The 13,044-nt window shown below is 41.5% G+C and overlaps 1 long non-coding RNA gene across 4 annotated transcripts in view; it reads left to right on the forward strand.

Moving 5' to 3' along the window:
- LOC139132822 (uncharacterized) overlaps positions 1 to 13,044 on the forward strand; it is a 37,440-nt gene that overhangs the window by 4,764 nt on the left and 19,632 nt on the right. The window contains exons 1-2 of one of the 4 annotated variants that reach the window (XR_011552451.1): positions 265 to 383; positions 2,524 to 2,700. The exons of 1 other annotated variant lie outside the window; for it this stretch is intronic. This is a non-coding gene — a long non-coding RNA (uncharacterized lncRNA). Of the gene's footprint in view, positions 1 to 264; positions 384 to 2,523; positions 2,701 to 4,883; positions 4,944 to 13,044 lie in introns of those variants that run through there. 2 more of the 4 variants (XR_011552452.1, XR_011552453.1) reach the window with 2 other exon arrangements.

Consider the following 13,044-nt stretch of genomic DNA (forward strand, 5'->3'; position numbering starts at 1 on the left):
GTTCCTTACTGCCATTGTCATCAGGAAAAGGGATCACTTCCTCCATACTGGACTTTTCTGTTTTTCTTTTCTTAGATAGGTGTGGGACTTCTGTTCGTACTAGTTGTTCTGCGTGGCAACTTTGAGGGTATACCCTATCTTTGATATTGGTAGAGTATTAAGAACTGTGGGTTCTCCATCAACAAAATGTAGATCGCAAACTCTTGTGCTGTCAGTCACCCTGAAAGGTGGGGCTCGCTTGATGAGGGTGATCCATCTCTGTCTCAGCTCTGATTTTGTCTTCACTGCAGGAATTCTGAAGAATCTATGTTTTGAAGAGGTGTGTCTACTGTTGCTGTTACAGCCAACAACACAACAGTGATAACCTCCCTTTGATATTTCTTGTAAGTAAAGGTTAGTTAGCCGAACAAGCTTGTGAAGCCAACAGTACAGACAACTACACTTGCCATGGCATTGATTAAGTACGATGGTATCAACCGGGACTCGAACCCACAACGCACGGCACCCAATCACCTAGCGCAGAGGACAACAGACAAACTGCTCGACTAAATCCCCAATCCTAAAAAGATTGGTTCAATAACCGAGCTAAGGATGTTACAATTTTTGACTGCGCCCTCTCCACTCGCCGTAGAGTTCGTGAAGCACTCACGCTAGCACACACGCTATCATACATCTCACACAAACTATATCGAAGCGAAGCAATGAATACAACACTTTACACCGGGCGGAAGATAGCCTCGGGGACAATTCTGTCCACCAGCAGAGCTATCGACCCGGCAAAGAGAACGTACGTACACAGCCATGCAAGTTGTAACTTCAACGAGTGAGAACAAAATTGCAGAAGAGTTTGAGTGCCGACGGGAACAGTTGAACAGCATAAGTGCCTTTATTCACTGTACAATCAGACCCTTTGCTCCATGGTATAATACAGTCTGTAAAATTTTGTGGAGGTCGTACGGCATAGCAAGCCATTGTATATGATTACCGAGACTGTGTGAAACGACGCAGTAATACCTAATACCCTTTCCAAGAAAAGTGTGATCTCTCTCTCTCTTTCTCTCTCTCTTGTACTTTCGACGTTTTCTTTTGTCGGCATTACATGTACTTTACCGATTCAAAGTCACTGTTCGATGATGAGCAAGTCGGACATCAGAATGTCTCTCGTTTTTCATGCTCACAGAAATGGTTTGCCTGTCAAGGCCAAAATTTGCATGGTAACTATGGAAACCTGTGGTTGTGTCTGGGAAATGCCTGCAACCTACTGTATCTCTTTTGCGTTTCGGACAATCACCGTCTTCACAATAGAGTAATAATTTGCAGTACCTTTCCTTTTGACCGTCCCCAATGAGTAAAAACAGCTGCCAATCAAAATTTTGATCAGTCACACGAATATGTATATTTCGAAACATTTGTCTGTCAATCAATATTAACAGTCCCGATCACATAAACAGCATGGGACAGCCCGTAGTTATAGTTTAACAATATTTTCCCTGTCGATTTTTTAAGCGAGAAAATTTCAATGACGGTTACTTGAATCTTCATTTTCTGACATTGAACATTTTATCAGTGGTTTGTAACATCAACAAATTAAATAACCTTTCTCACAGCTCTCTACGTATTCCCTTTCGTGCCACTCACTCTCTTTGTCCAAGTTTGCTGTTTCAGACATCTGTGCGGCCATGACAAAGGCTAAAAATAGCTAAGCTTGCATGAGTACAGAGTTACAGTCCCATGGGACCGTTACTGTGATAACGGTCTTTGCATCCCGGGTCGCGCTATGGCTATCAAATTGAGAGTGTGTTGAACCTAAATGTCCCTACTATTGAGAGTACGACCACAGCTAATGGCACAGCTACACGAACTTATATCCGTTTCTTAATTTTATTTCCACATAATGTTACAATTGTATGTCTGAAACTGAAGAGACTGATCAAAACAATTTGCTAAAGGGGGAAGTATGGCCAAAATTTAGTTTTTAAGGACCAGACATACACATCATGAGAAAGAGTGCACAAACAATCTTATTCTTGTTGAGAACTTGTGTATTGTTTATTGCCATTGTAAAATAATAAAGGATTACAAATGTCATCAAAACTCATTCAGGTTAAAAAATCACCATAAAATAGAATGGAAAAACAAACTAAACTGATTATTAAAACCGAAATGAACAAAATACAAAATCTATTCAGGGTGAAACCATTACAGTAGTAAATAAAAGATTGCTAATCAAAATTAAACTTTCCATCAAAAACTGAATCAGACTTTTTTAAGCCAAGGCATGGATGTAAAAAAAGAACAAAACTCCCCATCAGTATTTCTGAAGTGCTTTATCGATATTGATAATGCAACGTTTCCATGTTGCGTCGCGTTCCTAAGCTGGTACATTTGTATATGTTGAGGGTAGTGAGTGAACATGGCGTCCTTTATGAGGTCCCTTCGCCTGGGGCTCAAAGCCAGCTTTGACATCCCCTTGGCCGAATTTCCAGATACAGTTCTTTTTTTTTGCTCTTCTGGCATGTAAAGGCTATACACTAAGTGCTTCACAAAGTTGCTGATCGACGAAGCCACGTTCAGCGATCGTTAGATTTGTGGTGGAATGGCATCATATGGCTGTGAAATTGTCGGCAAAGGACCTTCTGAGGAAAAAGATTGCTGAGGACAACCCGAAGTTGGTGACGATTCTGTGAAGTTTAGTTGGCGGTAAGTTGGCAAAGTTGTTGGTGGTGGAATGTATGGTGCTGGCATAGTTGCAGGACGTACAGGTATGGGTGGAAGACCGACATCACTTCTCGTTTGTTGCGTTGGGGCCTGATTTTTTAACACCTCGTCAAGCTTCCGCTCGATTTTGTGCTGTCATTTGACATCACTCTCGTCCTGACTGGTTTGTGTACCCGCCTCTACAGTCTGCAAAGGCGTTGTCTGTGTCCCTGCAGTTTTTGGAAGATTGTGTGATAGTCTGTAGGCTTCAACTTGACAATGGACATCGGCTAGTACATCGTCAGACAGCTGGACTATGTTTGTCCACCGATCAACATAGCCATCACTCTCGTAGCCGTCGTTGCTTTTTCCTGGTTCCCCCTAATCCTCTATGCACAAGGGCTGAAAAAAAATTGAAAGCAAGAACAAACATGAATGAGTGTAGCCCGAGTGTAGGTGTGCCTATTGAAGATTGTGACCTGCAAGACAATACACCATCTATTTTTTTGTTTAATTTTGTTTTACAACAACCGAAGGTGGAAAAATGGTATAAATTCCATGTCGTATTTTGTTTTAATATGAGCACTATTTGCATTATCCATTATGTCGCTGCTAAAAATTGTATTTTCAACACGAAAGCACCACCGCTCAAGTAGTTTCGGTCCCGCATAATCACACCAAAGTCATTTCAGAGCCTGTTCTCACAACGTTTTGGTACTGCTGTTTCTGATATTCAGTATATATGTACGGCCGTGGCTACTGATAGCTGTCTGTCAATAGACAGAATCCAGCTATTGACAGGCGCCTGTCATTAGACAAAAATGGCTATAGACACGTGGGACGTTTTTCGCTAAACTTTACTTGATTTAAGCAAAATATGGTGCCTGATGCATTTTTGAAGTTTGGAACTTTTTTATGATTTTTGTCATGTATAACAGAATGTGTTTCATTTAAGTGGGCAAGGAGCATTTTATTTCGCTAACATTTGGTAAATTTTACCAATATCTGTCTGTCAGATTTTTAATTCAATTCTTTCACACGCTTAACGATCTCCTTGAACCTTTTCAACTGTTCGGTGTCTTTTTAGCTTAACATTTCAACTGTAGCGGTCAAACTTGTATGCATGAACTTTGTCTCTGGACCTGCTGCTGCGTATCTGCCGTGATAACTGATGACAATGTCTATTCCGTGTTCATTTTCAAGAATCATTTGACACGATCGATTGTCCGCCTGATTTACGACGAAAGTTGTCAATCGCCATTACAATGTGTGATTATTTCTTCTCAATCACTTTAAAAGTCGTCACATTGGCATAATTGGTACGATTAGGTAAAAGTGGTGATGAGTCTTTTGTCCTATTTCTGAAACAACAGACTTGCGGCAAGTCTGTTTGCAGATAAATATCAAAACAATGGATGGAAGGAATAAAACCCTTAGCATCTGCGGTGTTTGTTGTAGAAGGCTGCATACATGTAGATCATGGGGCTAACGCGTTGGCCAGCTAAACTGCCGCCAAGAAAAGCAAAACGACGGGGCTCAATGTACCAAAATAACTTGGAAAAATGGGGACCGAAAGGACTTGAACGGTAACGGTTATAGTACCGAAAGGTCAAAATGATGAATAATTCATAGAATTCTGTTTACTTACTTTTTTCGGCTTGTCGACCATCTTTCTTGTCGTCTTTTTGGGTGGGCGGGACACTTCCTCGTCATTTGTAGATTTCTGTTGAAAAAAAGAGAAAGTAAGGTAACAGAAAAAGAGACAACTCATCAAAAACACATCGGAAACAGTAGCTGTTGTATTTTTTCGGTAAGTTAGGTCAGAAATTGTTGAACCACTTCTGTTTCGCTAGAGCATTTCAGTCTGGACTCTCTATCAGCAGCCCTATCCTATGGTCTGTATTTGATTGGATATTCGTTATTATTAACAAAAAAATGAAGGCCGCATCATTTTCACCTTAATCAGGTTGTGGAGGTGAAGAACAATCGAACTGTTATGACTTTTCTCAGAACTTATTATATAAAATCAGATACTGTAGTAGTTCCGCAATGTGACTTTCGGCCATGTACACTGCACAAAATGATACATTTGAAGTGGATTTACTTGATATTATCCTTATATCTGTTAATTTTTTTTTGCATCACGCTGGCAAGACTGACATGTGCACTGTGTTGATGGCATTTATCACTTTACATTGAGAGATACAATTGTGTTGCACTTTGAGATTGGAAGAGAGACACGTACGGTAGGTTAATTGTCGTGGTGTTATCACCATGTCCAACAATTCATAGAGTTCCTTCACGATAGTCATCTTGCAGCTGATAAGAGTAGATGGTATCAAAATCATCATATTTTACATTGTACCAGCCTGCAAAGCCAGGCACAATATTGATGACATGTACCTTATGTTGGATGTCTTTGCCCACTAGAAGAAGTGTATGCCCCTATGGAGATTCAGAAGTACAGTCCAGCTCAGAACTCACTTTCCGACCTCGTTAAACGCGAGGCTAACGCAGAGCTAACGCAGCGTTAGCGAGCTCTGTGACCATGCGTTAACGCCTATTGTTAAGCCAAACAAAAGAAGCTAACGCGCGCTAACGCACAACAATGGCTGGTGCCCTACCCAGAATATTCATGATTAAATGGTTGACACAATAGCTAGTGGCGCATGAGATTTTCAAACTCAAAATAAAATGTTGTAGTTGGTGAAAAACTGGATGAAATCGAATTCCAAGCATAAACAGTGGGAAACATTGCATGCTCTAAAGGGGGTATATCTCAGAAGTACGTAAACTCTTTAATAATTTCACATGCCGATTTTAACTTCACGTAGGCGACCTAAAGCATGGACGTAAAGTCATGTACAAAGGTTGGAAAATGAACAAATTACTTCAATAGTTGCAATTGTCGTTGTTCAAAACACAGTGAACGTTTTGTTTCTCCATGTCGATTTTGGTACGTAGCAAAACATCAGTAAGAAAGTGTCATTGACATTACTTCTACCAGCGGTCCTCCAAATTATTATTATTATACAGGGCTCGAAATTAACGGTTGTCGCTTGCCCGGGACAACTGAAAGTTGATTCCGGGCAGGTTAAATGTCACCCTTGGCTGCCCGATCGGGCAAGTGAAGTTTGCTGTTGAGCGGTAATGATTTTATGATTGAGTAAATAAACATTCACTGCGTCCCAGTGTCTGGCTGTCTCATGTGTCTGGGACTAGTGCGTTCAAAAGGTCAAAAGGTCATGAGGAGCTGTTCTATTAGTAAGTCACACTCCCTCACATTCAGTCATCCGCATTGATCATGTCAATGCATACATGGTGTGTGGTAATGGGAACTACCGGTAAATGGAAGAGCCAGTATCAAACGATAGAATGGTCTTGAAACATAGGAAATCACTCCCTCTGGAGAAAAATCAATGTGTGCTCACTGCCTTTCAAACAGGGTTTTTAAAGCCTGTCACAAGGGGCGTAATGAGCAATGAATAGAGCAGCTCTCTAGTTCCTCGTAACTTCGCTGTCTCTGTCGAGTTAATCAGCGGCTGTTCACAATGGCAAAACAAATGACCTTGATCTCATTCAAATTTCACAAAAGTCGTGAAAAGGATGACAGGAACTCAGTTGAAAATACTGTGGAAGCGAGAAACACTAAAGGAGATCGTAGTGGTGGTGATGAACAAAGACAAATTCCGGGAAAAGGCAAGGAGATCACTGAGGACGCCACAGCAGCAGCGTGTGCTCCTGCCACTCGGAGTACCGATACTGCAGATTTTTCTATGGGCAAGTTAAAAGTAACTTGCACTTGCCCGAAGGGCAGGTGCTCAGGAAAGTTAATTTCGAGCCCTGGAATATATTGATATCGTTATTGTCCACTGAAGACTTTCTGAAAGTTTTTAAATAAAATTAATACTCTGAATAACTGCTGTTCAGATTTTTTAAATATTTTTTTTTTGGAAAAGGGGAGGGGAATAAAGAAATTATCGGAAATCATTGTATCGGAGTCATTATTTACTTCAAAACCATTTCGCGAACTTTACTTCTTTCCATATCTGTTGGATTACGAAAATTACTTTATCAATTCGTTTTGTTTCTTCAAGGTGTGTTTCATTGCCGAAAGTATTTTATCATGACTGAGGCTGACATGAACCTCGGAGACATGAAAAAGATTTGTTTTTTAGTTCACGTAGGCCTAATCACGCACGATCCCTTTTGTACAGGGACCGTGACGTAAATATACACAACGCTAATTGTAAATCCATGCCCAAGGCCGATGACAGGTTATGTTAATCTCAAGAAAATTGTACATTCAAGTTTTTATACAGAAAAGAGATTCGTGAATTTCAGTGCCAGACTTGTGCAGCGCATCTGTCTTCATAACTTGTGTCGTTCTCTCATGACGACGACAATTAAAGTACGGTAGCATCAGAGAAGGAGCCGGCACCACTTCGTCGTCCTCAGGCAGCGTGATTGATTCATCCACCTTACAAACCGTTAGCTTATTCGAAGTATGAAGTTCGTCGTTACTTGCATTTATTAAGTTCACGGAATTATCTTTTTACCTTTCAGTTCGTTTAAATTTTCAAATGTAATGCTAAAGTTCAAAAATTACCTCAAGTAGCAAAATAATCGCAATTGCTAAAAAAAATACTGACACGAATTTGCACTGAAAATTGTCGCATACTCATTCGAGATGGCCTTTGACACATCACCTGATCAGTGCCATGACGCGACTGTACATGTATATTGAATAGGCTGCGATTCCTGATTGGATAGGGGAGGTCATGAACTGACGTGATTTCAGTGTTGGAATACAATAGATTTTTGATCGGATTTTGGCACCCTGTATAGTTCACTCGCAGTCACATACTCGCACTCATACATCGCACACAAAACTTTGTCAGAGTTGTGAATAGGGTCTACGTCGCGTCGTAAGTTTTGATTTATATGGGAACAGTTCTAAAATGTCTGACCGTATTGGGTATTGACCGACATGCAAACAGACGCAAATATAACTACACGGACGGCAAGACGTAACATGAAGTAATCTTTATTGCAAAATATAGGACAGTACAAAAAGAAAATAAAAACTGTAGTTTCTAGCTTCATGAATAGTATTTAATCTTTCCTTGCAAGTAAAAAAAAAATTACAATACGAAGTCTCAAGTCTAAAAACAAAGAATTCTTTCAAGTTAAACTGATGTTTTCACGTACATTACTACGATCTCCTAATACTTCCGTAGAGCCTTGTCAATGTCTACAATGCAGCGTTTCCAAACACTAGCGTGATCGGCAAGGGCAACAGGTTGCGGATAGTACGTGAACACAGCTTGGTATATAGCGTCTCTCCGTCGCGGACTCAACGCCTCCTTCTGCAGGCCTCGACAACTATTACCGCTTACCGTTCTGTTAACCCTCTCTTCGGTTTGTACACAAGGTACACAAGGCGCTTCGCGAAGTTACCTATCGAAGAGGCACCCGAAAGTGCCTTCTGAACCTTATCCAAAGGTACGGTAACTTCAGGAAGCGTCTCTCTTGAAGAGAGGGCTACAGGCACAGGAAGATGAGAAACGTGTTGGGGTGGCATCGATGGAGTGACGACTGGTTGACTGTGAAACTGTAACCGGCGTGGTGCTGGGACGGAGGACGGTCGGCGACGTTGGTTGGCATGGGAGGGGGACTGCTGTATGCTGACTAATTGGAGCGGGAGTTTCCTGGGAAGATCTATCTAGTAAGCACTGGAGCATCTGCATCAACTCGTCCTGCTTCTTCTCTAGCCGCTCCAATCTTTCGGACACATCTAGGCTCTCCTGATTCTGACGGTTGACTGTCTGCGTTGCCTTGTCGGAAATGTCGGTGTCCGTCTGCGTACTTGTTGACTTCGGTATGTTATGTTGCCTGCCGTACTCTTCTACCTCCCGCTGGACTGCTTCCATTTCCTCACCAGTTAAAATGAAACGGGAACGTTGGTATGGCATGTGGGTACGATGAAGGGTTTCGTCGGAAGATTGGCCTGGATCTCGCCGTCCGCCTCAATCCTGAAGGTCTGAAAAATAAAATTCGTGTTGAACAGTGTAACATTGATGAACACGCAAATACATCAAGATCGTTTCTTAGCTTACTTATCGGATCGCGTTTCAGATGTGTAGACATAACGACGTTTTTATCTCTCTGTTGTTTGCTCTTCTAATTACTTTTACGAATTTGGTTTTGAATGTGAGTTATACCATACTGAAAATACATCTTTAGCTGACCTGGATTTCTTCTGCCTTGAACTGCTGGAAGTATCACCACGTGACTGTTGATCCAAAAAAAAAATACAAATTACATTTTTACCAGTAATGGTACCAAATATTTAATTTTGCAATCTGGCCGATATCGCAACGTAATGAAATGGAATCCAGTACTAAGGTAAGATGGTGTATGTCCTTTTAACGTGTTTCAGCCGAAATATGGGTAGATGCGCGTTGGAAAAAATAGGCTGACGTTGACTTATGGATTATCTCTGTTGGTAAATAATATCACGAATAATGCAGCGTGCCAACTTACCCTTTTGCTGCCTGTCTTTGTTTTACGTCTCGTAGTTTCATCAGACATCTGTGGGCATAAACATCAAGAGTTAGTATGAGAGTGGTAGACTCATAGAAACAACACAAAAACGCCGTCTAAAACTTGACCCGACTTAATAATTGGAGCAAGAATTTCGTCCGGAGTCTATGACATTTGCTGGGATACCGTACCTGCTCATCGAGAATAAAGGCTAGTTCGATTTCATAATGAGACTAATCACGGTGGAGGGACCGTGGACTACTTACTCTTTTCGGTGATTCGCTGGACGGAGCTGTATTCTGGGGCTCATCGGTTGAAGGACCTGCCTCTGCCAACATATTACCAAATTCTGCCTCTTTTGTTCCGAGATCTTCTTTGTCATCTGTAAAAAAGGAAACTGACAAGATTAATACAAGCAACACTACTATGTTTGATCTAAAAGTTGAAACATTGAATGCATATCAACCGAGGCTAAAAAAGCCATATCAGTAATAGGTACGTTAATGCATACAACATACCTGACAGTGCTAAGATTTAGCATCGAGCTTCTTGATCTTATTTCCCTCCTTCCACGCAACCTTGACCTTGTAGTCGGCATCAACTGTACCATCAATCTTCGTAACAGGCACGATGCTCGTCTTTCAATTAATGTCGAACAGGACAAGAGCATACCTTTGTAACCGGGAAACGGTGCGAGCAGTCATGTTCGGTGCAGTGTAGAATGTATCGAACTGTGTTGTAGAGTCGTGTAAGTCGTAATTTATAGAGTTTCAAAATAGGTGTGAAAAGGCGGGGATGCTTTTATTGCCCAAAAAGGGATATACTCAAACGTTGATCAGCAATGCGTTCAAAGTGACTTAATTTACATAAAACAAAAAGTCTGCATGACTTTGATCTGGGGCCGTCATTCGTTGGTGATCTGACAGATTAGAATTTTTATTTTTTGTACTGCACATAATGTTCAAGGTTATGCCTTCAGAAAAATATCCTGTTGTTTGTAGTACTATCAAGAAGAATGCTATAAGTTCCAATATTGTAACCTATGAGCGTTGCGCGAGTTGATACGCAATGCTATATTTGCTACCGCATATTTATGTGTAAGTTCCACACTTGGCCGGGACGCGTGTACACATCCGGACTTCTGAAGTTTTAGAGCGTTCTTTTGACCCTCATTTTCAAGCCTATGGAGTAAATAAAGGTTTAGCCAACCTTAAGTATTGTGGAAATCGGGAGTTTTACCCAAAAGAGATAACACCGTGATGGCGGTTATTTTTATTTTAAAAATATCTCCTTGCCCTTCTTGTACCAGATTTGCACGGTAACCCGATTTTCATTCTCTATTCGAAAGAGTGTCATGGTAAGTTTGCTTCAAACTTTTTCTGAAGTTTGTCTTCTTTTTATTTCTTGGCGCAAACTGACATAATAGTGGCGTGTATATTATTGTCGAGGCTGTGGCACGCGACCCGACACTTCACAATCTGCTGTAGTGACTTTTGTGTGTGTTTGCCTGATTGTTGTCTTTGTGAAACATTAAAAACCTTTGGGTTTGCCGTTGTCTGCTGAAGAACAGTTTTTAGGAACTTCAGCTGTGCAATCAGTGCACATTTCTTTTCTTTCATTGTACCAATGTCTCGGAGATGTTGGTCAACTTCCTCCTCTGTCTGCCAAAGGCCGTAGTAAATCATATCTTATCACTGATTTTTGTCTTGGCAATTAGCACTAGCCTTTTCCTGTTTGCGATTTCAAGCTGTTTGAATCTTAATTTTCGAAATATATTCTGCTGAATGTCAATGCTCTGTATGAGCAAGGCTCTTATTTTCAAGCGTGCTATCCTTGACTCTGTCAAAACCTGACCCCTGAACCACTGAGAGTCTGCCACTGATCTGTTTTGCTGATTGAATACATTACAGTAAAAATGTGTGTGGAATATGACCAGGTCTGAGTAAGCAGTCGGGAGACGAAGTCGTCTAATACTATAAATGACTACTTTATTCTATACTAATATAATAGACAGTGGCTAATACAGTGAAGCATAACACTTGGGTGAGAGACCGTACATAGAGTCCAGTGACATGAAGTGTCTCTGTTGAGGGTGGAAAAGTCTCTGCTTAGGGAAGGCGAGGTTCCCGTAGATAAAGCACTTTTGGCGGGAAAAGTGTCTATGAGTCACGAGAAAGGCACATGATGGATTAGACATATCGTCTTAGCAGATGGAATCTCTGGTTGGTAAAATAAACAGTGATAGGAAGCGGTGCCTCAAAGCTTAGTCTTAGAAGGAATGCTATCAAGTATCTATAGTAAGACACTGTACTAATAATGACGTAATACAAGAATATATTTCCTAACATTCTCCCCGGCGGGAAATTTAACAGTGTTCCAAATGATTGCAAATTTCAATGAAACGTAAAATACTAAGGAGTAAATTTGGCAGTGAAATGTGTAGTAAATGAAAAAGAATTTCTATTCTATGGAATAATATTGAGTAAATAAGTCCAATATAAGAGTATATAGTCCGATATATACGAGTTCAGCAACAAGAGTTCACACATCGTTTAAATCTTGAATTCTGCAACGGGCGATGGCGGCTGCAGTTCTGGTCGGTGGCCTCTCGCTGCTGGTTGCCTGGTTACCTGTTGTGTTTACGTGATCGTTGTTCTCTGTAGCTTGTTGTGTTGTGTTGGCGTTGATTTCCAGTGGGTACAGCTTGATGATGGGACGATTTGTATGTCCATTAGCAGTTCTGATTCCTGCAGAACGAATGATGCCGTCGTTTCCGTAGTTTAGCTTTTCTACGGTGGCTAATTCCCAGTTGATTCGGCGTGAGGTGTCGCTGTGTACAAGCACAACATCACCGATTCGAATGTCATTGTCCGTTTTACCGTGAATTTTGTGGTGTTCACGTAAGGCAGTCAAGTATTCCGTTGTCCATCTGCGCCAGAAATGTTCCTGTAGTTGAGTAATGCGCAGATAGCGTTTCCTCATGTCATCTTCATTTCCGAATGACGGGTCCGAAATTTCAGTGTCGTCAACAAATGGGCGTGGCACGTTTGTGAGGACGCGACCATGGAGCATATGCGAAGGGGTGAGCGATATTGCGTCATCCGAATTTGAAGACAGATAGGTGATAGGGCGGTCGTTCAGCGTAGTTTCTATCTCTGTGATTAGTGTGTTCATCTCGTCGAACGTTATGAATGCACGACCTAATACTTTCTTGATAATATTCTTTGTCAGTCCGATCATGCGTTCCCAAAATCCACCAAACCATGGAGCGCGTTTGGGAATAAAGGACCATTCTACGCGTTTGTTAGCCATGTATTGTTTCACATGGGATGAGTCGAAGAGTTCGCGGAGTTCTTTAGCCGCAGAGAGATACGTAGTAGCGTTGTCGGAGATCATCTTCGAAGGGAGCGAGCGTCGAGCAGCGAAACGGCGGAAGGCACGTAAGAATGAAGCAGTTGATAAGTCCGATACAAGTTCGAGGTGAATTGCTCGCGTTACAGCACAAGTGAAAAGACAAATATAAGCCTTTGTTTCCTTACCGTTATGAGGCGATTTGACGTAGAGCGTGCCAGTAAAGTCCACACCGGTAATGGTGAACGGCGGAGCTTCGTTCACGCGGTATTTCTGAAGAGGGGCTTGCACTGGATGTTGATACGGCTTACCAGTTACTTTCAAACACTTTACACATTTGCGTATTACTTTCTTCACAGCTTGTCGTATTTTGGGGATCCAGTGCCGTTGACGGAGTTGAGTAACCGTTGTCTGTAGTCCGGCGTGTAGCACACATTTGTGCGCGGCTAA

Source organism: Ptychodera flava, chromosome 5, assembly GCF_041260155.1.
Source record: "Ptychodera flava strain L36383 chromosome 5, AS_Pfla_20210202, whole genome shotgun sequence".
In the NCBI taxonomy this organism is placed as follows: domain Eukaryota; kingdom Metazoa; phylum Hemichordata; class Enteropneusta; family Ptychoderidae; genus Ptychodera; species Ptychodera flava.